Here is a 24,021-nt window from a genome sequence, read left to right on the forward strand (position 1 = left end):
CTAAATGTGCTCTAGTTGGAAATTTTTTTTAATCTTGAACTTTGGATGAGGTCCTTTGATCAAGGAAAGACTAGACCATATGCACACATAAGAGAATTCTCTAAAATTACAAAAAATAATAGCAAAAAAGGTTAGGGCCTTTCTTTCTCATTCTTTGGGTTTTTGTGTGTTTGTGTGTGTGTGTGTGTGTGTGCTAGCCAAAATTCTAGGAGCATGAAGAACTTTAAGCCAAAACATAAAATCAATGCATTAAAAAATGAAAGCAAACCAAAAAAAAAAAAAAAAAGGAAAAGAAAAGAAATCCCCAAACCTTCACAGTCGGAAAAGTATTGACTTGGCCTTCCTAAAGTGTTGTCTTGACCTAAAGTACATCCTGTGACTCATATTCCAATTACTGTTATAGTTTTTCTGGCCCAAATTGCCAGGAGGAAAGGAAGTACTCCTATACTTATGGTGATTAAATGCCCTTAGTATACACAATCTTGTAAAAGCTGCACCCTGAGAAACATACAGTGTTTTATATTTCTTTGTACCTGTTACACTTTTATGAATCCTTCTTGGAATAAAAGTACATTCTGTCACTATTTGAAAAAAGGATCTAAGTAACAGTAACATTACCAGTGTTGAAAAATGTCTTATTTTCCTTATACTCACCATAATGCTGGCTTATTTTTTTTTTTAATGCCATTGTACTGGGTCCTTACGGAAAACACATTAACTTCTATTTGCAAGCAGGTGAGAATAATAGTTTGGCCCATTATTTGCAGGAGATTCAACATTTGTTGATTCAGAAACCATTTCTGAAGGCTCTTCCAAGAAAGCAGCTTGGGGACTGTCATGCGGAATTTGGAGCTGCTCACAGGTAGCAAAACCATATCAACTTCAAAATGCTTTTTGTGAACGAAGATGGAAAATTCTATGAGATTAAAAGTTCAAAGAAAAATTTTCCAGCCATTTCCAATTTTAGATACCCTTTATCATAATCACTTAATTGATAGGTTATGGATATTACAACATGGATTTTTCCCATAATTTTTATTATTTTTATATTATAGAAATGCCTAGTTTTAAAATATTCTCATAGAAAATTATCACAGAAAATAACAAAAACAAGAACAACAAAGAAAGATCCTTCTTTTATTAAAAGATTTCTGCTGTAAATAGAAATTATACATTCACTCAACTTTCAGAAGTTCAATTTATATGCAGTTGTTTAGCAAGGCACCTTTTGCACGGATCACTGTAAACATTAATCTTTTAAATTAGATCTCTTCCATAATGATAGCTTGCACTTAGATACTTTAAAGTCACATTTTCAAAATAATGTGTTCATCTTTTTTTTCAAAGCCAACTTTTCTATTACTAAGAAACATTAATTATTTTCTTTTAAATATTTTCTTGAATATTTTTCCATATATCTGTTTGGTTCTTTCTAAATGGTTTCATTGTCACCAAGTGGCTGTCTGGAATAGATTACTTTATCAAGCAGCAATATGTGAGTTATCACTCACAAAATAATCTTGGGAGTAGAAAAACCTACTTAGCTAGGAGTACAGGGTTACCATTTTTTTGTTGTTGTTGATAACTCTCAAAGCAAACTGAGAGTTTGTAGAAATTGAGGAACCAAGAAAGTTTAAAAAACCAAAAACATATATACATATATAGGTTTATAATTTTATATACCTTTATAAACATATATATATGAGGTTTTTAGCAGTTTTTCTGTCAACTCCTCACAGCTTTCTTTAACATAACTGCTGCTACGTTTTCATCCCAGCAGTACAAGAAAGGAAGAGAAGCAGATGAAGGATTAGTTTCTGCTATACTCATGAATTTTACAGGCTTATCCCAGACATGGAGATGCAATTTGCCTTTTATCTAAATCAAAACTAGTTTGACCATAACTGTTATTGGCTGTGTAACAATAAAGAGGCCCTGATTACCTTTTTAAATTTTTTAACAAGTGTAAATGAGACAAAAATATAAACTGATTTGAGATTTTTATTTTTAAAAATCCGAAAGACACATATTTCTATGATTTGTACGAGTAGAATTTCATTGCCAAAGTCTCTGGGTTACACCTCGTTATTGGTAAGATTTTAATAAACAATTTTTAAGGGGAAACCACATATAAGTTGGCAAGATTTATGCTGCCCCACAAAAGCTATTCTGCCTTCAGATTCTGAGCCAGGCCACCCCTTGAATGTCCATTCCAGTATGAAATGGCTGTCATCAAGCATGATGAGTAAATAAAAGCCTGTGCATTTACTGCAATATTAGGAAATTTCCTATCATCCTGGACTTAACAAGGGTGAAATCTTTTTGGAATATCTTCAGTGTGCGCAGATCTGGAAATACTATCTCCTCTTAGGAATGAGCTGAAAGTAGGCCAGTAATATGTTGGAGGGTGAGAGGCTGTAAACAAGGATATAGTAAATTTAGAAACAACAGGAGAAGTGAGTGGATAGGGCTATAAGTGGAGTTGTCATTTCTACACACATCAACGTGGGAAGTGATCATCCTAATAAATCCATTTGTGAAAATATAAGGAGAATTTTGTTATTACACATTGCCAGTAAGTAATCAAACTTATCTCCCCCAAACATATTTGATGTTTGCTAAAGATTTATGTAAGTTATGTTAAAATATTGGTAGACATTGGATTCTCTAACTTCCTTGGCACTTAGAGTTAAACATTTAAACAAGACTCAGCAACTTCCAGTGTAGTTCCTAGGCCATCAGCCAGGTTGTGCAACTCAGCAAAACAGCATGCACTTTTTCCTTCTGGCTTTTTATTTTTTCCTTTTCTTGTTACTGCTTTAAACCACCCCATGTAACAGCTTGTTAAGGGCTTCAGGCTAGTTGGTAGGTGCTAGGTAATGTAAAAAGATTGATGTCTACCCAGAGAAGCTTGTACAAAAAGATACTCCAAAAAGATCATACTATCTATTAACTGTCAGCTGGTAAGTTCTTTTTATTACTCCATTGGCTATAGGTGTAACAAATATTTATTTTTCATTGATTATTCTTTACTAATAATTATGTTTGTCTCAGATGAAGCATTTCGTACTTTGATATTTGATGATTATTGTTAATTACTTATCGAACTCTGGTCTCTTTCCTTTTGATTGTAATATATTTTCTGACATTAGCAATAATAAAAATAACTAACACAGTGGCTCCATGTGCCAGGTTCTCTTAAAGTGCTTTACCTTATTAATTAATTTAATCCTCCTTCATCAGAACTTTGGGAGCTAAGTACAAATATTACCCCCTGTTTGCAGTTGAGAAAATGGAAGTATGGAGAGGTTGAGTAACTTGTCTAAGTTCACACAACTTACAAGTGGTTAAGTCCCAAATAAAACTCATAAATATTCAATCATGTTAATAATTTATTAACACTATCAATTACTTAGAGATATCATATAGTTATCCCAACTTATATTTAACTAAGACATTGTATTATATGTTGCTACCATGGAAAGACCATTATATTTGAAATAATAATAAAAACCAGTAGCTATATAAAATCTTTTTTCTGCTAAGATTTTCCAAGTGTTTTACACATATTAACTAATTTGATCTTCACAACAGCCCTATGAGGTAAATTCTATTAAAATCTCTGTTTTGTAATAGAGAAATGAGGCACAGAGAAATTAAGTAACTTGTCCAAAGACACCCAGCTAATATGTGGCAGTGCTGGAACTTGAACCAGGCAATTTGGCTTGACTCTGTTACTTAAGTCTGTTGTGTTTCTCAAAAGCCAAAGGAGCTATATTCTCAGTTTAAATTGGGTAATTTCATTCCAGCTCCTGTGTTTACTTCCACTGACATTTTTATGTAATGCTAGTGGTATGTCTTTATTTGTATATGTCCAACGTCTAACAAGTCCTTGCCATTCATTAAGCAATCAGTAAATATCTAAGTAAATGATATGTGATATATGTGATATGATATGATTTGTCAAAATAATTTCTGCATTGAGAAAAATAGTGTTTAGACTGACACCACAATGAATTATCTAAAATCCATATAAAGGAAAGTTACTGAATGGCTACATTGAATGCTTTCTAAAATTTCCCATTTCCTAGTGATTCTTCTCCTGCTTGTTGGACCTGGATTTTGTATTCCTTTAAGCAGAAAGTGGTCAGAAATTTTACTGAAACTGTGAAATTTGGCTCAACCACTGATTCAAAAAATTAGCAGCATCTACCATGGGATGCTGAGACCAATGTCAAGGTCAAAAGCAATCCCTTATTCAGTAGGTTGTTTTGCTTTCCTAATAAATGCCTCTTATATTCCTTTTGAAGGATGACTGTAAAAGCAGAAATTTGAAAATTTCACAAGATTCGTAAGATAAATTCTTTTCTTAAGAAATCACTTTAGACTATAAGCAAGGAGAAAGCTTTAGTAAGGCCAGTCTTAAAGACTCAAGATTTTAAGATAGTTTAGATAAGGTTTGAATAAGCAGCCAAAAGTTCCGAACCAGAATTCCGAGCCTGTTAGTAATCATAATATTATTTAGCACTTAGATAATTCTTTGCAGGCAGTAACCATTAATCATTGGTATCCCACTGTGTAATATGCACATTTTAAGATTATCATTTTATAGAGGCAAATATTGAAGTTGAGAGGTGAAAGGTACGTTCAAGGTCATAAACTGGGTTATTGCTTTAGCCAGAATTTTACAGGAAGTTTTTCTGGCTCTACCCCTATCATATTCCACAAGCGATTACCTTACTTTTGTGCCAGGATTTTTAAATGTAATTATCTGAATACACAAAGTCAGTCAAACTGCTTGCAATACTCAGGTTGTTTACGGGAGACAGTGTGAAAAGGAACTATAAGACATAGGTCTTATACTCAAACACATGCATCCTATGGAATCTTGGACAAATTTCCAATTATTCTTGAGCCTCAATTTTCTTATTTGCAAAATAGACTAATATTCTTTGCCTCTTGGGGACTTTTGAGAGTTAAATATAATAATATGTATGGATAATTATTTATAACTCTAATTTTTTGAGTGTACACTTTATGCAAGTGTAAAAATCCTCAGCAATTTATGTTTAACCTGATTTTATATGTATATTCATTTATTTATTCAATAGATATTATATTAGATGCCTGCAATGTATATTGTCTCATAGAGTAACAACTAAAATGAACTTCTTGGTCTTATAGTGCTCACAATCTTTAAGGAAGGGGGCATAAAATAAACAAATAAATACATAAATAAAGTGAGGTATAAATTCCATGTAAGATAAAAGTGGCATAAATTTCATGAAAAAAACAAGTAAGAACATTAGGAAGTGATTTGGATGGGGTATGATTTTATTAAGAGTGGTCGATAAAGTTTACGTGTAAATATATTTGAGGAAAGACATGAAAGAATTGCAGGAAATGGTTTTGTGACATTGGAGGAAAGGGACATTTTAGGTAAAGGGAACAGCAAATGCAAAATCCCTGGGCTTGCTTAGCTTTTTCAGAACTAGCAAGGAATGGAGTTAGCAAGGAAGAGATTACAAAGGATACAGGGATATCAGATTACACAGCATTTAAGACTTTGTGGGTTGTGGTAGGAATTTTGGATTTTACTTGTAAGACTATAAGTAAAAGAAGGCTGGGCGTGGTGGCTCACGCCTGTAATCCCAGCACTTTGGGAGGCCCAGGAGGGTGGATCACCTGAGGTCAGGAGTTTTCGAGACCAGCCTGACCAACATGGTGAAACCCCATCTCTACTAAAAACACAAAAATTAGCCAGGCGTGGTGGCACATGCCTGTAATCCCAGCTACTTGGGAGGCTGAGGCAGGAGTATCACTTGAACCTGGGAGGCAGAGGTTGCAGTGAGTGGAGATCTCAGCCACTGCACTCCAGACTGGGCAACAAGAGGGAAAGTCTGTCTCAAAAGAAAACAAACAAACAAACAAAAAAGGAGACTAAAAGACTTTAGCAAGTTTTGAGCAAAAGAGTAATATGATTTGATTTATATTTTCTGGATGTTTCCAGAGGGCCAAAGCTTTGTGCAGGGTCTTTGTTTGTAGCTGACTTCTTGTCTTTGGTACACAGGTGGGTATGCTAACGAAGTACTTTCGGTGTTGAAGCTTTGGGGTGTCATTCACTAGGTGGTGCTTAGGCATAATGGTCAGTCAGCAGGCTCTTGCTCTGTCTTGTGGCTCCCTTACCTTTCCCCACAATTGCAGCCATGCTCCCTATCAATGTTCTGAAAATGTGGGTTCCTCCCCCACTTGAGAGCTGGCTGTGTTCATGGCTTGGCACTCCCGGGCTGCCCACCACAACTCTGGGGCAATCTCAGGGTTTATGTTCCCTCCCCAACTTGGAGACAACAGAGGAAGGGACCTTAGCAGTGGTTGTGGTCAAGGGTCTTTTACTTTTCTCTTGGGGCTCCACCCCAGAGAGATGCGGAGCTGCAACCAATCAGCACAAATGACACAGGAGAGAAGGCTGCGCTGTGGGTTTCAGCCAGAGGGTCAGGAGGTGGGGAGAGTGGGGAAGACCCTGCCTGCTGATTTATATTTTAAAAGGCTCATTCTGGATGCTGTATTGAAGATAGAATATAAGCAAGGGTGAAAAGGAAGACAGTGTAGGAAGTTATCTCGATTGAATGATTGAAATAAAATGTCAGCAGTGGGGATCAGATTCGAGATATATTTTGGCATGGCTGGCATATGATACAACTTTAGTTTAGATAAGATTAGAAATGAAGTTAAAATTTAAGTTGTCAGTGTGTCGATATATTAAAAATCATGGGATTGGATGTGATCACCGAGAAAAGTATAAAGAGAGAAGATAAATATGTGAGAAAAAATAAAAAGCCCTAAAGTACTGCAGTTTACCAAGGACAACAGGAAGAACCAGCCAAGAAGATTGAGAGGAACAAAAATGAAGATCAGAGCAGGACAGGGGAAGCACTGTCAACAAGGAAGGAGTGGGCCTGGCGCGGTGGCTCACGCCTGTAATCCCAGCACTCTGAGAGGCCCAGGCGGGCAGATCACGATGTCAGGAGTTTGAGACCAGCGTGGCCAACATGGTGAAACCCCATCTCTACTAAAAATAAAAAAAAAATAGCTAGGAGTAGTGGCAGGTGCCTGTAATCCCAGCTACTTGGGAGGCTGAGGCAGGAGAATCGCTTGAACCAGGGAGGCAGAGGTTGCAGTGAGCCGAGATTGCAGCCACTGCACTCCTGCCCAGGTGAAAGAGTAAGACTATCTCTCAAAAAAAAAATAAATAAATAAGGAAGGAGTGATCAATGACATCAACTGCCCCTGAGCAGTTGGGTAATATGACAAATGCTTGACCATGTGATTAATCAATGTGGTGGTCATCAGTGACCTTAAAAAGAGGAGTTACTTCTTTTTTTTTTTATCATTAAACAAATGTATATATTTAGTTTACGTTTATAGGTCAACAATTTATGTGGGGTTGGGCCAAGTTGTTCTTGTGGCTCACTCACATGTTTGGCGGTCTGCTGACTGTTGCCTAGGGCAGCAAGGCCATGGAGTTATGTGCACAAAAAAAAGAGTTCTGATGGAGATGTGTAGATTAAAACCTGGTTGTCTCTTATCTGAACTACCGCATTAGCCTTCGGTCTTTCTCTCTCCAAGGCATTCTCCATTCTGCAGCCAGCATTACTTTTTCAAAAGAAAAATCCAGTGTTTCTTCTGCTTAATAATTCCAGTGCTTTTTATCTCTTACAGGACATTTATACAAAGCTATAACCTGTTCTCCAAAACTCTGCCCTCTGGGATTCAGCCTCACTGGTTTACTTTAGTTCCTTATACTTCTCCCTTCCCCGGGGACTTTGAACTGCATGATACATACTCAGAGTATTTCACAGAATTGCAATTGTACATTTTTATGTGATCATGTAATTAATGAGGATCTTCCCTGATTGAAAGCCCCATGAAGGTGGAAGTCAGCGTGATGACTTTACTCAACATACGTCCTCACACTAATGTCGTAATGCATTATAAGGGCTCTATAAATATTTTTTGAGTGAATGAACACAACTTGTTTTGTAATTCTTTTTTTACATATGAACTATAAAATTCCTTTTAGAATCCTGAGGATAATGAATCTTTGACAGGAGTATTAAATATGTATTGTAATTAGCTATTAAATCTCCATATTAAAAAATATCTTAGAGAACAACAGAAACATCCAGATCTTCCTTCTTTAAATTTGTAAAGTAAAATGTTAGAACATGCTTTAAAAAAAATGTGAATCATCATGAATGCTTACTTTTCACATGATCATTGATAATTCTCATAACATATTGGTTTCTACATGTACATGGCAGGACTGATTGCTGTGGACCAAGAAGTATAGGTAAGAAAATACCTCGCTTTCTTTATAGCTTTCTCAGACTACTGCTATTATTATTCTACTTCTAAGGCCAGCCTCCCAGTAGGGTTCTCATCTATCAGAACTTTTTTAACCAATTAACCTTTCTATTTAGCAGGAAAAAAATATATGAAACATTTAAACAGATATGACTTTTAAAGATATTGTATAAATTTAATATAGCTTATTTGTCATGAAGCCCATAAAACACTCTTCAACCTTTATATGTTTATAATATAAAATCAATGTGAAAGAACAAGTATTTTATTAGAAAAGTAACAATAAAACCAAATTATAAAAAGAAGACACTAAATAACTATCTAGTACTAAGTATTTGGCTAGGCTAATTTCCTACAGACAATAAATATCTACTATGTGTACCTACCTCAACCGCGTCCACTCAGCAATATCTGTGAATTGACTGGGAAGACATATTAAACTGTGCTGCAGAATATGTAAGAAGCAGAGTCAAAGTATTAGATAGTTTGTTCAGAGTTAAACATACATATAAAAGGACAGGGTTCATTTAGTCTTACCTGTGAATCTCTGCAAGTATCTAATTTATTGTTTTTATTAATAAATATCATGCCCAGTGTGAGGGTTAGGGGCAAGAGGAAGGAATTTAAATTCTTAGAACACTTTCGAGAATGTTCCAAGAGAAACCAAATACCTCAGACTATTTAGAGACAGAAGTATTTTGCAGTGAATGTGCTACAAAAGAACTTATTAAAGTAATTACCTTTACTATACACTGATTTCCATAGCAACTGCACAAATTTTGATTTCCTTGAATTGATATTTAAGATTGTTTTGAGGAGCAAATTATTTCTCTGGTTTACTCATTCCTTTAATGCCCTCACCAACCTTCACCCACTATAGTGGAAAAAAAAATAGGACCACAAACTTTGTGAAGTTGGCTACAAATAACTGATTTTTTCCTTAGTACTATTCTATGACCTGTGTTAATTTGTTTTCAAACCAAAAAACAGTGTTCTATGGAAGATTTCAGATAATTTCTACAAACTCAAGTTCATGGTTTTACATATAGATATGATATGTGATAAGGTAAACACAGAAGTCATAGAGGAAATCCAGTGATTTCAGATGCTCCTGATAGGCATGCTTCCCCCAGTCTCATCATGCACGCTTGAAGCCACCCTTTTCCAGATCAACTGCCTGTGAAAGATTTTCAGAACTCTGAGCCATTACTAAATGGCCATGGAAAGAAATTAAGCAAAGAAAAATTGGACAGACTTTCAGGAAAAGTTTCCTAATTGTGAAAACTATTAAAATGTGGAATAAATATCCTCTGAGGGAGAGGATGGATGCCCATCTCTGAGGCTTTAAAAACAGGATTTGACCAACACTTTGGGAAGAGAAATGAGGGCAATATTCATTACTTGGCAAGGAAGTGAGCTGGATGACATAATGGTCTTTTTCCTCTTTCATGCTAATGCCTCTTTGATGTTTCCATTTAAGTAGTAACTTAGTTTCAAAAGCAGACATTTTAATGTGGGAAGAGTACTCAGGTTTCATTGAAAACCTCACCAGAAAAAGTCAGGAGGCCACCATTGACCCTGTACGTGGATTACTTTTGTATTTGACCACGTAAGACAATTGGATGGGCACCTAATATAGTTCCTGGTACACTCCTATTGTGGTTGGTCTTCTTTATCTGTATGTCTATCTTGTTCAGTCTGCGCTTCAGCTTTGCAGGAAAATAGAAATATTTTTTCTGTGCTTGTTAATGCTAACCTTGGTGTCTACAACTGCATCTGCTGCCTTTACATGGGACTGCCAACCTTCTGTTTTTCTCAACCTTCTGTTTTATGGGTGTGCACACCCATAAATCCCCTGTGGCTGGGTTAAGGGAACATACAAGCAGCTCTTCAGCATTAAGAATGTGATGGGAGAGATTGAGGTAGATTTGAATTGTCATCATCAATCAAGGCCAAGGAGAAGGCTGCTTTCCAGGATGTACACATGGCCTCTGTTTGCTGTTGCTGTTTTGCTTCTTTTAAGAGGTATCTAGCGAGAGAAAGTGTGAGGATTTACACATGAAACATTCCCACAGTGAATTTCAAGTGACTGAATAAAAATGTTGTAAGTGGATTTTATTGAATGTGAAGGTCCACCCTTTTTTTAAAGGAATATATTTTTAACTTATTTATTTTTTATTTTTAAAATTCCACTCTTGATTTTTATAAGCTACCTTGTTTGATTTCTTGTCGTAAGCCAGTTGTGGATGATGCAAGGATTCCCAAGCTTTCAGCCATCGGTCCCTTATCCTTTTCTGACTAGATTACAGGAATGAAATTGTGTAAATACATAAACCCTATACTTTTTAACTATTTAATAATTAAAACTGAGATTTTAGTAACAATACTTTGGATATTTCTGGATAGTTAATGTAAAATTAACAAAAAACCTGCTTTTATAATTAAATAGTATAAATGTATGTTACTGTTTGCTTATGTTTTATACCTAGGTGAACCAATATATGTATGTCTGTTTCTACTGTCACTTGCAGCTCAACAGAACTCTGTAATATACATGAACAAGTTTCTGGAAGTTATGAGGTAAGTAACTGCTCATGTCATATTCTCTTTCTTAGAGTTCTGGAATCAGGAGAACATCTATCACGGAGCAAATACACTTCCATTCAAATCGGAGTTGGCATATAACATATACATTATATGAAGCAATAAACAACTGTTTTATATGGCAATAGTCTAAATATAACATGGCTCTGCATTTTGGGGCATGCCAAAATATATAAAATCCATGATAAATTCTCAGCTCTCCTGAATCTTCCCATCATACCACTAAGAATTTCATAACCCAAAGACCAAGATAGAAAATATGTTTTCGCAGAGACTAGGGTCACCCCAGAGTAAAACTTTAAGTGCAGATTACCTCAGATCCCTGCAAAACTGATCTGCCTCTGAGAAAAGAACTAGCCAAAATATTCTTTTTCATGACGGGGTTGAAGTTCAGGATAGAAATGTAAATGTGTTCGGACATACTGAGAAATAAATCACATTGAAGAGATGGAGAAAGGAGTTGCTGGAGGGGCAAAATGAAAAGGCAGATGCTAAGGAACTGCACAAAAAGAAAAAATGTATCCTAATTGGGGCAGTGTGAACTTGTCAGATAGAGAAGAAGCATGAAGTCATAAATTGCTTGGAGAATTATAGCAGTATCTTGACATAGTAGGAAAAAGGAAGCTTATGTGTACTCAAGATCTGAATTCAAGCCCTGGCTCTATCTCTTACTGGATATGAGATGCTGGACAAGTTACTTCTCTATTTCAATTCTCTCATTCAAATCTATGAATTCAAAAATTTGAATTAAACACCAAAGCCCCCTTTGGCTGTCAATTTTAATCTGCAGTGACATCCTGGCAGGTTGAAATTTAAGACAGTCATTAATGGATAATAAACAAAGACCATTTGTGTAGGAGTTTACCCCATGTGTATGGGTCTTATTCTTAGTAATTTGGGAAAATATAGAATGTGAATGGGGCAATCTTGAATTATGAGGAGGAGCTCATTTTATCAGGTAAGATCCCGATTTTCAAATCAGTACCTGAATGTTGCTTATTTGATTAAACTCTGGTATACAGAAAGCATTAGCTTCAGCATTATGCCTCTACTATGTAGGAAAAGAACTAAATTAGAAGGAAATAGACGTTTGACTGACTTAGAGAAATACTGAAAGAGTGGATTGATGATGCTTTCCAGGACCATTTAATTTGACTGATCTAATAAAAATATTGGCAGTAATGAGAGTCTTCTGAATTAAAACCAGCCACGTTTTCTCATTAATATATTACTATTGGTGAAATTTTGTTTTAGATGGTCTTCCAAAGCAGGAAATATTTCCAATATAATTAATTATCACAGGCTGGGCATGGTGATTCACACCTGTAATCCTGGCACTTTGGGAGGCTGAGGTGGGTGGATCACTTGAGGTCAGGGGTTTGAGACCAGCCTGACCAACATGGTGAAAGCCAGTCTCTACTAAAAATACAAAAATTAGCTGGGTGTGGTGGGTTACGCCTGTAATCCCAGCTACTTGGGAGGCTGAGACAGGAGAATCGCTTGAACCTGGGAGGCAGAGGTCGCAGTGGGCCGAGATTGTGCCATTGCATTCCAGCCTGGGCGACAGGAGCGAAACTCCATCTCAGTTAAAAAATATATATATCACAAAAGGTGGAAGATGGGATTGGTTCTCTTCACTCATTTTTTCAAGCAAGAGACTTCTCAACTGTATATATTTGTATATAATATGTATTATATATATATATATGCCTCTAAATTAGCAAATTAAAGATTTAGCAAAGTACAGGTGTCCCAGCTTTCTGTATGGGACAGCTTTCTGAATGTCCCAGTAATGTTTCAAAGGTACTAGTTACTTCAGTGGGTAGAACCTAGTGGATCAGAGTGCAATTATGTGTTCAATTCCAATGAATTCCTATTAATTTCCTGACAGAAGTAATGCAGACACTACTGGCCTACCAGAGTGAGGGCAAAATGTTATCAGTGGTTGTTCCCCTGCAGAGGAGACAATGGCCTGTTTCCTAGGTTGGCTTTGAGAAGTTTAACTGCATGGACTTAAGCTTTCAGAGCCAAGTTTTGACTATATTGTAGCTGTGGTTCCATAGCATCTTCCCTTTAGGGCTTGGCTGTGAGGCAAAGTCTTAATGTAAGGCAAAGTGAATGCAGGATGCTTTTGACATAAGGCTGATATTTGTTGTAGTGACATTGAGGTAGGACTGGTGACATTCCCTTTACTGCTTATAATCTCAACAATTCTTTTGAAAATTCTCTGGCCTCCTTTCTTTAGTTAGAAACATTTTCCAGCTGGAAGATACATACAGTGACTTTTTCGTGTCATCCTGCTGGTTTCTAAACATAATGATCAGGCTGACGTCTATGACATGGTTTATTTAGTCTTTTTCTTTGATTTTTATATCTTGTTTTGTGCCTGTCTTACTTCCTAGTTCAGTGAAACAAAAAAAAAAAAAAAAAAAATGTCCTGGCCAGCGGCCATCTGGTGAAACAGCTGCTTTTGGCTCTGGGGAACCTGCAAGTGGGACTGGGAAATAGAAAATGGAGTTTACTACTCCTAAGACCCAAAGGCTCCTTTTGCTATTAATAGATCAAAATGAGCTTTAATTGAGGAAAACTAAGTTGAATGTCTTTCACATTCCTTATCTTTACTGACATCATTTCCGCATTCGATGCTGTTAGCCCAGCTCTCCGTAATTTGGTTTCCAGATAAGATTCCTCCTTCTTGATTTCCTGCTGATTACTTTTATGGGTTCTCCTAATCTATTCCCTTTAAAATGTGCTACTCTCTACATTTTATCCTTTTTCCTTAGTCTCTTATTTTGCTTCATGATCTGTTCTTTAAGCCAGCAGTCTTCAAACTTTAAGCTAGTCTCTCAAACTTGGCTGCATTTATGGGACTTTCTAAATCGAATGCCTGAGCTACAGCTCTGAAAATTCTGATTTAATGTTTCCAAGGGTGGGGACCAGAATCTGTATTTTTAAAATACTTCACAGATGATTCTTATGAGCTTTAGGTTTGAGAATCACTACTTTCATAAATTTTATCTATGCTCTCAGCTGAAAGACCATTGGTTTCTGAGTCTTTACTCTCTTTTTATTAACTTTCATTTTAAGTTCAGGGGTACATGTGCAGGTTTGTTACACAGGTAAACTTGGGTCACGGGGGTTTGCTGTACAGATTATTTCATCACCCAACTATTAAACCTAGTACTCATTAGTTATTTTTCCTAATCCTCTTTCTCCTCCCAGCCTTCACCCTCCAATAGGCCCCAGGGTGTGTTGTTTCTCTTTATATATCTATGTATTCTCATAATTTAGTTCCTATTTATAAGTGAGAAAATGCAGTATTTGGTTTTTTGCTCCTGCATTATTTTGCTAAGGATAATAGCTTCTATCTTCATCCATGTTCCTGCAAAGTACATGATCTCATTCTTTTTTATGGCTGAATAGTATTCCATGGTGTATATGTACCACATTTTCCTTATCCAGTCTACCATTGATGAGCATTTAGGTTGATTTCATGTCTTTGCTATTGTGAATAGTACTGCAAGGAACATATGTGTGCATGTGTCTTTATGATACAGTGATTTATATTCCTTTGCATATATATCCACTAATAAATCAAATGGTAGTTCTGTTTTTAGCTCATTAAATCACCATACTGTTTTCCACAATGGTGGAATTAATTTACACTCCCACTAACAGAGTATAAGCATTCCTTTTTATCTCCACAACCTTGCCAGCACCAGTTATTTTTTTACTTTTTAGTAATAGCCATTCTGACTGGTGTGAGATGGTATCTTACTATGGTTTTAATTTGCATTTCTCTAATGATCAGTGATGTTTAGCTTTTTCTGTAGCATTGTTGGCAGCATGTATGTCTTCTTTTGAAAAATGTCTGTTCATGTATTTGTCCACTTTTTAATGGGTTTGTTTCTTGTAAATTTGTTTAAGTTTCTTATAGATGCTAGATATTAGTCTGAGTCTTTATTCTTAACCCTGGCTTCTTATGTAATCTTCAGACCAATACCTCAAATTTTCTAAGAAACATTTCACTTGGATTATCCACGGTCATTTCAAATGCAATATAATCAATCAAAATTATTCAACTCTAACTCTTCCATCCACAGTCTGTCTCTTCCTTTTCTCTTACTTCAGATAATGCTTCTTCCTATACCAAGGGGGACACCTGGTTCATTTTCAGCTTCTTGCTCTCCTCATTTTTGTTTTTTCCAATTAATCATCAACACATGCCCATGATGGTTAATTTTACGTGTCAACTTGGCTGGGAAACAGTGCCCAGATATGTGGTCAAATATTATTCTGGGTGTTTCTGTGAGGGTGTTTTTGGAGGAAATTAACATTTTAGTCAGTAGATGTTGAGTAAAGCACACTGCCCTGCATAACGTAGGTGAGCCTCATATGATCAGTTGAAGGCCTGAATAGAACAAAAGTCCAACCTACCCTGGGCAAGATGAAATTCTGCTGGCAGACAGCTTTCAGACTTGAACTGCAGCACTGGTTCTTTCTTGAGTTGCCAGCCTGCTATTTCACCCTGCTGATTTTGGATTTGACAGCTTCCATAATCATGTGAGCCAATTCCTTAAAATAAATTCCACCCTCTGTCTCTTTCTCTCCCTGCCTCCCACACACATACAATTGGTTCTGTTTCTCTGGAGAACCCTAATACATGCATCTATTTAGCTCATAACTCTCTCTTAAATCTCTCTTCCTTCCATTTCTACTATTTCAACCTTGGGTTTGGCCTCTATCAGTTATTGCCTGGAATATTCTAACTGGCATCTCACTGCTACCAATCTCAATTGCATTCATCGGTTTTCCACATTGTCTTGAACATGACCTTCCTACATCAGTAAGTCTGTTGATAGTGTCATCCTACTACTATGTGGAAACTTTGGGTGTTTCATTGATGTTTCCAGAAGGATTAAACTCTAAATTCTTTGTACACAAGATATTTCATAGCATTTCACATTTATGTTAAAGTGTTAGCCTCAATTTCCAACCCTCCTCTTTTTATACCAATACATACATACATACTTCTCCAGCCAAGAAACCATTTATATTCCCTTAACTTAGAATGTGTTCTTCTTAATTCAGTAACTGCGTGTGTATTTTATCTTGGTTGCACTTCCCTTGACTCTAATCTACACAATTAACTCACTCTCTTCTTTCAAAGCCAGCTCAAATATCACACTTCCTTGGACCTCCTCTTCCTGGAATTACGCAGATAGCAATTGGCTTTTCCCTTTAATGCTCCTATAGCACATCTAAGAGCAGAATTGAGCTTAATGCTTAACATGTATTAAACATTTCTTAAGAATGAGACAATGCATTAGCTCATTTAATCATCATTATTATCTCCATTATAGGAAATTGAGATTTGGAGAAGTATACCAACTTGACCAGGATCACACAGCAAGTAGATGGCAGACATAGGGATTGAATGACTCCAAAGTCTGTGCTCTTACGCACTATACTAAATTGTCTTTAATGCATCATCTACTACATTGCATGTAATTATTTATTTGTAGAATATCTTCTGACTCAACTACAAGATCCTGCCTATAATGCCAAAAGTCTGACACATTAAATGAATAATTGGATTAATGATAATCTAAAGTAGAATTGAGGTATTTCTGTAATCTCTATTGTGAAAGGAAAATAAAAACTGGGACCCCATTTCACTATGCCAAAAAGAAAAAATTAAGCTGAAAGCTGAGTCATGCAAGAAACTGACTTTGCTTTTGTTCCTAAGCAGATAGCTACAGATAAAAGGTCAAATATCTCCACTCTGTGTTCACCTTATCTTGTGTAAAATGCCAATTTACTGAAGGTGAGACAAATACATAATTGACTATTTCCATACTACTTCTTTTATCTTGCAACATGTGGATTCAGTAATGTGACCAGACCCTCCCTATTTCCCCTCCAGCCTGCTTTTCCTTTTCAAATATTGAAGCCTTCAAAATCATCATTGGAGAAAGGCACAGATCTGTCTCCCGTGCATCCTCAGCCTTGACCAAATAAAGTTCTAAACTGATTGGGATTTGTCTCAGAAACTTTATGGTTTACACTATGAAAGTTTTCATGTATTTAACTTTGCTTTACAAATTGCCCAAATTTTAAGGGTTATGTAGAAAAGTAAATATTGTATGTTAAATCATGTTTTATTCTTAATCAACATAATTAAAACATTTTAGTGATAGAAGGAAAACTTAAGGTCATTTAATATAATTCACTCATTGCAATTTTTTACCAGGTAAGGGCTGGAAAAATAGAATTATTCAGTAATAGTTAATAGATGGTAGGTCAAAGCAAGAGTATCTGACTTTCCTATATCTAGACTCTGTTATCCTTGACTTATAATTTTAGAAATGTGCTATATCCCTCAAATTTTGGGTCTCACTAACATATTGCTTTAAATCTTAAAACTCTGTTAGAGCATCTTTTATGTATATTTACTTGTTACACAGACCTTATAAGAAAACAAACTTAATTTAAAATACTTGCAGTTATTTGCCTCCTAAAATCTACTTCGGAGTTAACTTTTCGAATTTTTTGTTGAATATCACATTAAGAATGTTAGAGAACATTTTTTCATGTGTCTGTTGGCTGCATAAATGTCTTCTTTTGAGAAGTGTCTGTTCATATCCTTTGCCCACTTGTTGATGGGGTTGTTTTTTTCTTGTAAATTTGTTTGAGTTCATTGTAGATTCTGGATATTAGCCCTTTGTCAGATGAGTAGATTGCAAAAATTTTCTCCCATTCTGTAGGTTGCCTGTTCACTCTGATGGTAGTTTCTTTTGCTGTGCAGAAGCATCATCACTGGCCATCAGAGAAATGCAAATCAAAACCACAATGAGATACCATCTCACACCAGTTAGAATGGCGATCATTAAAAAGTCAGGAAACAACAGGTGCTGGAGAGGATGTGGAGAAATAGGAACACTTTTACACTGTTGGTGGGACTGTAAACTAGTTCAACCATTGTGGAAGTCAGTGTGGTGATTCCTCAGGGATCTAGAACTAAAAATACCATTTGACCCAGCCATCCCATTACTGGGTATATACCCAAAGGATTATAAATCATGCTGCTATAAAGACACATGCACATGTGTGTTTATTGCAGCACTATTCACAATAGCAAAGACTTGGAAACAACCCAAATGTCCAACAATGATAGACTGGATTAAGAAAATGTGGCACATATACACCATGGAATACTATGCAGCCATAAAAAAGGATGAGTTCATGTTCTTTGTAGGGACATGGATGAAGCTGGAAACCATCATTCTCAGCAAACTATCGCAAGGACAAAAACCAAACACCACATGTTCTCACTCATAGGTGGGAATCGAACAATGAGAACACATGGACACAGGAACGGGAACATCACACACCGGGGACTCTTGTGGGGTGGGGGGAGTGGGGAGGGATAGCATTAGGAGATATACCTAATGCTAAATGACGAGTTAATGGGTGCAGCACACCAACATGGCACATGTATACATATGTAACAAACCTGCACGTTGTGCACATGTACCCTAAAAATTAAAGTATAATAAAAAAAAGAATGTTAGAGAAACCACATCTGTCATATCATACAAAAAAAACCCTAGAAGTTGTTTATTTAAATTTTTATGTAGCCAAAATCACATTCATTATTCACTTTAAGATATGATAATGTCTTTTTAATGTTCAAGGCCCTGCTAATTTCACAATATTTGCCAAATGGCTAACTGATAACAAAATAATTCCCACTTCCACTGAAGGGGTTAGCTACCTACTATTAAAACCCATCCCATTGCCACAGGCTGAGAAAAAAACAAAGCCTACTGCTACACTTGCAGACAGTAATGTTTCAACCAAAGTAACTCAGATTCCTTCTCTAAGTTTTAAATTTTGGTCTGTCTTGCAATGAAAATTCATAAACTCTTTCCCTTCCAGAAATACCAAGCACAAGTATCAAATCATTCTGTTTAATTCCAGCTGTGGAATTCTGTTATTTTCATGCAGCATTGGCATTTACTCTGCAGAAGGTAGAGGGTAATTGCTTAATAAAGAAATTCCATGAGTTGAGTATTTCTTTCTATATATATATTGACTACAGCAATCTCTAGGCTGCAGGTTAATTATAAGAAATCAACAGACATGCCAAGTTAGTGGCCCAAGTAACCTATTTCTCTTTCACTTTTTCTTTCCAGTTAAAAATTACAAAGCATACACAAAGGATTTCTCTGGGCTTAATACAAAGCCCATGGGAAAATGTTGACATTGGATATACTACTTTTGGGATTTTTTTTCGTCACACCATACACTATTTTACACAATCTTTTCATTATTCATCTTGCAAAACATATCAAAAACCATTACATTTCCCTTTAATTCTGAGCCAATCATTTTGCTCTTCTAGGACATTAAACACATGAAAGTTTTAGCTGGGGTTTATTTATGCATTCATTTCTTTGGTTAAAAGAAAATCTGTGAAGGAACTTCTGAGCTCTCCTTTCACAGCTGAGATTAGAGAACCAAAACTCTGAAGCAATGAAATTTATAGAACTATAAATCACATTTCATTTTTGGACCCTGAAAAATTATAGAGATCAAGAAGTCTGATGAAGCAATGTTCATTACTGGTTCACAAGAACCAGTCTGCTTATGTTATCACAAAACTTTTTGCGGTGCGTTAATGGGTCACCCAGGTGACTTTATGTTCACACATCACTTAGACAAAGTAAAGGTTAAAGACAACAGATATTACTGGTGTGAGATAGTATGCAGGCTGAAAATGCAGTCCTATTTCTTTGAAAATCTTTGCCTCCTCAAAAAAAAAATGTGAAAAGCAGCCCCCAAATGGTTCTGCACTCCAATTTGATTTTATTTTAGAATTGCTTATGTTACTAAGATTTATGAGTGTTGCTTCTCGTGAAAGAATGGCATATCCTTCAGCTCTTATTGTGGACTTTAATGGAAATAATGTGCTTTTATGGAATAAAACCTCTCTGAAGCCCTGCCTAAAACTGTTTCAAACCAGAACCTCTATACTTTGTCTGGAAAATCACTAACAGGGACAGACAGAAAGGGAGCAAATCCGTTTTTTCCATTTTCTGTCTGAAACTTCCTGTGCAACTTTCTTACTAGGATTTTTATTCCATAATAGCTGTAGAATATAAGTGATTTGCATTTTAGAAAATTATACTGTGTGATTTTTCACATCCTATATCTCCATTTCAGTTATGCATTCAACAGTTGCATTCCACATGATAATTTAAGGAGCTGTCAAAAAGCAATACTTTTTACAGAGAAAGACATAAAACTGTAGTCAAACCTTAATTACTCAGTGAAAGACACGAGGGGGCTGATATTCTGAAATAATAGATAGCTCCAAATATTTGACATTCATAAGCTTATTATGATTTCATGCAGAAGATGTCCCTTTCAAGTGAAGTTTAAATTAGGTAGTTAAATGTAGCTGATATTTCCCAGATACAGCAGCAGGGAGCTAGGGTAGAAGCCTTTGGCTTGTACTGGATAGATAGCATACCCTGCAATGTGCTACCTCTGCAGACAACTGAGAATTGAGTGTTCCTCAAAGATTTTCTTCACTATCCTTTGCTTCAAAATATTCACTTCCAATGCACAGTATTTTCAATCCAAACTAAATTCTGTTTATACATTCACATCTATTTGCTGAGAATTGTAAAATCTTAGATTTGTCACAAATCTTCCTTACAATTACCCCAGTCATCTCTGTTCTTTTCAGAGATAAGAAGTTCACCAAGTCACCAATGTGACTGTTACCATGAGGAATTCCTTTACCGGAGAACGTGCTGTCATAATAGGTTAAATATATGTTATACAGGTCCAAAGAATATTAATGTTCAATCTTAGTTAAAATAAATATTTATAGTTAGTTAAATTAGGTATAGCTTTTATTTCCCACATTATAATTATCTGTATTTTTTATGCTTCGTGTAACATCACCTAAAATTTTAGTATTAGATAAATCAAAAATTTATTTGTACAAGCGTATATAATAAAAATTTAGAGATATGGCTGTCTTGTTTTTTCATTTTGCTCTCATATAACATGATTACTATGCTATTACATAATAGTATGTACCGTACAAGGGACAATTCAAAGTAAAATATACTATGTCAATATTCTGTTTTATGAATCATTTGTCTCCATTTTATTTGTAGAATGGGAAGTTTTGTTCCAATTTTTATTATTTTCTTAATTTTATCTTACCTTAACCAAATATTTTGCAAAGAAAATTGGGAATTTTTGCCTCATGAAACTCTTTTCTCTTCTCTCTCTCCCTATGCCCCGCATCAAACAATCTTAATTTACTTTGCTTTACTGAGTAGATTCAAGATCTCTCTTTCTCAGCTAAAAGTAATAATAAATAAATGTTTTCTGCATCTGGTGCAAGTTATGTGCTGGGAATCTAAAATATCCCAGATTAAGGTCCAATAAATCGGAGTATGTATTTGCCTGACACCAAAGAAATATATACAGATTGCATTCTGCTCCCAAATGCAGAACTCCCTTTTTGTTTGAAATTATTTTTTAAGAAGTTGAAAGAAAAGAAATGGTAAAATATTATAACATTTTAAATTTACTTCATCGTGATTATTTCACTTATTAACATTTATAATACGTCTCGGGGGAAAAGGTTGTATAATTGTTCACTACCTATAGTTCATGAGACCTAGGAAAGTGTATATATATAGTGGTGAAAAACAATTTTATCTGAAATTTGTGCTGGAAGTATAAGTGATCTTAAAAATGTAATTGTTTTTTCATATGTAGTTGGAAAAACATATGGGTTGATTGATGGTGGCACCCAAGAAGAAATATCTAGGTCATAATCCCTGGAACCTGTGAATGTTACTTTATTTGGAAAAAGTATCTTTGCAGATGTAATTAATCTAAGGATCTTGAAATGAGGAGATCATCCTGGATTATCCAGGTGGGCCCTAAAACCAATGACTAGTGTTCTTGTAAGAAAAAAGCAGACTGAAACTTGAGACAGACAAAACAGGAAAAGACACAGAAAAGAGATGTGAAGATAGAAGCAGAATGGAGAACAGTGTGGCCATAAGCCAAGGAATGCCAACCCCCACCAGAAGGTGGAAAAGGCAAAGAAGGGATTACCTCTTGCAGCTTCCAGAAGGTGTGCAGTCCTAATGACACCTTGATTTTGGACTTCTGGCCTCCAGAACTTTGTGAGAATAAATTTTTGTTGTTTTAAGCAACACATTTTGTGGTGACTTGTTACAGGCGCCACAGAAAACTAATACACAATATGAGCTCAATAATATGACTATGTGTTCATCAAATCCATGAGATGACAAATTCCTTGAGGCAAGGACCACTAAGATTTTGCTGATTGTTAGGTTTTACACAGCTAGCTTGAATGAGGCAGAGTATCTAGGCACATGGCTGACCAGAAAAAATACTGTTTCCCTGTCTCCTTTGAAGCTGGATGTAGTCCAGGGGCTATTTTGAGCCAAAAAGATAAAAGCACATATAAAGTGGCAACTACAGGGATACACATTCCTAAAGAGGAGGGAGCAGTGTGATGGATGAACAGGAGACACCAACTTACATAGGAAGTATATTTGATTTGGTGCAAGATGAGTGTAGATTGAGAGTAGAGGCAATGCCTAGAGTAACAGTAACATAAAAGTGTTATACAACACCTGAATGCCTACAAAGACTTTCCTATAAGAGGAGTTATGCCACTGTTTGCTTCTTATGTTACAGAAAAGATAGAGTTTTGCCACAACGAAACTTAATTCTAACTAATATACAAGATAACTGGGCCAGATGTGTCATGAGTTTGGTGAATTTATATAATTTTTTTGACTTAAGTATTTTATATCAAGTTACATTCTTGGAGAAAATGAGAAGAGGAATTTACTAGCAATATTCATCAATTGAAATATTTTTGTACTCTGTCTTCCACTCACCTGCACATCAAGAGATAAGAAATGATCTATTTATATAAAATGAATTGAAATATATATTTTATTTATATTTCTCCACCTTCTGCATAAAATATTTTTATTGAAGGCTTTTATGGCGTTCATTACAATGCCTAAAAGTCAAGGTATCAACTCAAATTTCTCATTTATTATACTATAATGTAGATTTTTGTTGAAAATTACTGTAATGACATCAATGCATATCATTTTGACCCTCGAGAATTAAATTTTTTGAGGTTAATTATTCATAAACACACCTTGTCTGAGCTCATTTGAAAAATTAAAAAATGAAATCATGTCTCAGCAATGTACCCAGGGTACCTGCTACCTCTCTAAAACATTCTGACTCTCCAAAATTTAATTGTTGCTTCCTTACTTATATCTACATGCTGCTCACTCAAATAATATTTGTTGCATTGATTTCTCTCTTTCAATTAATCCCTGCAAACAGGTTTCTTCCAGAACTATTGGGTGATTGTGCATATTGTTAACTGAAATAAATTCTGTATCCTGCATTTCACCTTGTTGCCATTATGAAATATCAACCAATCACATTACTGACAGATGTTGTTTCATTCTACATTTCCATAGATCTAAGACTATCTTTCTTTTTGTCTATTCTTGAGACAATTGTGTCCAGGTGAATGATAGGGATAAGACAACTAATTGACACCTATGTGGAAAGGCCTGGGGCATAAGTAATCAAGCAAATTTTGCACTTTCTCTTTCATTTTTCTCCTCACTTAAGACTCATAATTATCTTCTAATCCTCAAGATTCAAATATGTGAAGAATTTCTTGATCTGGTCAAGCAAAATTAATCATCCCTCTTTTTGTTTCATGACTGAATGTAACAGTAGCACTCTTTTTATAAATTCTACTTTTGTGTGAAAAATTGAAGAAAAAGTTTTAATACAGGGTAGTTTCTAAAACCTACTGACATTCTTGAAAAACTCCCTTTAACAGAATCATTGGTACTTGATCAAGCAAATACAACCAAAGCATGGTTTCCAAGTGCTGATGGAATAAGGAAAATGGAAGCAGAGATTCTTGGGCAGTGAGGCTGT

General features: G+C 35.6%; 1 long non-coding RNA gene across 2 annotated transcripts in view; it reads left to right on the forward strand.

Moving 5' to 3' along the window:
• Nucleotides 1-2,841: 2,841 nt before the first annotated feature.
• Nucleotides 2,842-24,021, forward strand: part of LOC129035007 (uncharacterized) — a 106,658-nt gene continuing 85,478 nt past the window's right edge. The window contains exons 1-3 of one of the 2 annotated variants that reach the window (XR_008502069.2): nucleotides 2,842-2,963; nucleotides 8,322-8,350; nucleotides 10,854-10,944. This is a non-coding gene — a long non-coding RNA (uncharacterized LOC129035007). The remainder of the gene's footprint in view (nucleotides 2,964-8,321; nucleotides 8,351-10,853; nucleotides 10,945-24,021) is intronic. The other variant, XR_010126132.1, reaches the window with a different exon arrangement.

The sequence above is a fragment of the Pongo pygmaeus genome, chromosome 3, assembly GCF_028885625.2.
Source record: "Pongo pygmaeus isolate AG05252 chromosome 3, NHGRI_mPonPyg2-v2.0_pri, whole genome shotgun sequence".
Lineage (NCBI taxonomy): Eukaryota > Metazoa > Chordata > Mammalia > Primates > Hominidae > Pongo > Pongo pygmaeus.